We start from the raw sequence: 1,887 nt of genomic DNA, 5'->3' as shown, positions 1-1,887 counted from the left end.
TTGAGCATCTTTTCATGTGTTCGTTAGCCATCTGTATGTCTTCTTTGGAGAAATGTCTATTTAGTTCTTTGGCCCATTTTTTGATTGGGTCATTTATTTTTCTGGAATTGAGCTATAGGAATTGCTTGTATATTTTTGAGATTAGTTGTTTGTCAGTTGCTTCATTTGCTATTACTTTCTCCCATTCTGAAGGCTGTCTTTTCACCTTGATTATAGTTTCCTTTGTTGTGCAGAAGCTTTTACATTTAATTAGGTCCCATTTGTTTATTTTTGCTTTTATTTCCAATATTCTGGGAGGTGGGTCATAGAGGATCCTGCTGTGATGTATGTCAGAGAGTGTTTTGCCTATGTTCTCCCCTAGGAGTTTTATAGTTTCTGGCCTTACGTTTAGATCGTTAATCCATTTTGAATTTATTTTTGTGTATGGTGTTAGAAAGTGGTCTAGTTTCATTCTTTAACAAGTGGTTGACCAGTTTTCCCAGCACCACTTGTTAAAGAGATTGTCTTTAATCCATTGTATATTCTTGCCTCCTTTGTCAAAGATAAGGTGTCCATAGGTGCGTGAATTTATCTCTGGGCTTTCTGTTTTGTTCCATTGATCTATATTTCTGTCTTTGTGCCAATACCATTCTGTCTTGATGACTGTGGCTTTGTAGTAGAGCCTGAAGTCAGGCAGGTTGATTCCTCCAGTTCCATTTTCCTTTCTCAAGATTGCTTTGGCTATTCGAGGTTTTTTGTATTTCCACACTAATTGTGAAATTATTTGTTCTAGCTCTGTGAAGAATACTGTTGGTAGCTTGATAGGGATTGCATTGAATCTATAAATTGCTTTGGGTAGTATACTCATTTTCACTATATTGATTCTTCCAATCCATGAACATAATATATTTCTCCATCTATTAGTGTCCTCTTTGATTTTTTTCACCAGTGTTTTATAGTTTTCTATATATAGGTCTTTAGTTTCTTTAGGTAGATATATTCCTAAGTATTTTATTCTTTTTGTTGCAATGGTGAATGGAATTGTTTCCTTAATTTCTCTTTCTATTTTCTCATTATTAGTGTATAGGAATGCAAGGGATTTCTGTGTGTTGATTTTATATCCAGCTCCACCCACCAGAACACCGACACAAGCTTCCCTAACCAAGAAACCTTGACAAGCCACCTGTACAAACCCATACACAGTGAGGAAACTCCACAATAAAGAGAACTCCACAAACTGCCAGAATACAGAAAGGACACCCCAAACTCAGCAATATAAACAAGATGAAGAGACAGAGGAATACAGGTAAAGGAAGCAGGTAAAGGAACAGGATAAATGCCCACCAAACCAAACAAAGGAGGAAGAGATAGGGAATCTATCTGATAAAGAATTCCGAATAATGATAGTGAAATTGATCCAAAATTTTGAAATCAAAATGGAATCACAGATAAATAGCCTGGAGACAAGGATTGAGAAGATGCAAGAAAGGTTTAACAAGGACCTAGAAGAGATAAAAAAGAGTCAATATATAATGAATAATGCAATAAATGAGATCAAAAACACTCTGGAGGCAACCAGTAGTAGAATAACAGAGTCAGAAGATAGGATTAGTGAATTAGAAGATAGAATGGTAGAAATAAATGAATCAGAGAGGAAAAAAGAAAAACGAATTAAAAGAAATGAGGACAATCTCAGAGACCTCCAGGACAATATTAAATGCTACAACATTCGAATCATAGGAGTCCCAGAAGAAGAAGACAAAAGGAAAGACCATGAGAAAATACTTGAGATAATAGTTGAAAACTTCCCTAAAATGGGGAATGAAATAATCACCCAAGTCCAAGAAACCCAGAGAGTCCCAAACAGGATAAACCCAAGGCGAAACACCCCAAGACACATATTAATCA

The sequence above is a fragment of the Bison bison genome, unplaced genomic scaffold, assembly GCF_000754665.1.
Source record: "Bison bison bison isolate TAMUID 2011002044 unplaced genomic scaffold, Bison_UMD1.0 scf7180017864325, whole genome shotgun sequence".
Taxonomy (NCBI): Eukaryota; Metazoa; Chordata; class Mammalia; order Artiodactyla; family Bovidae; genus Bison; species Bison bison.
The sequence above is the reverse complement of the archived record's forward strand: the minus strand, read 5'-3'. Positions refer to the sequence as shown.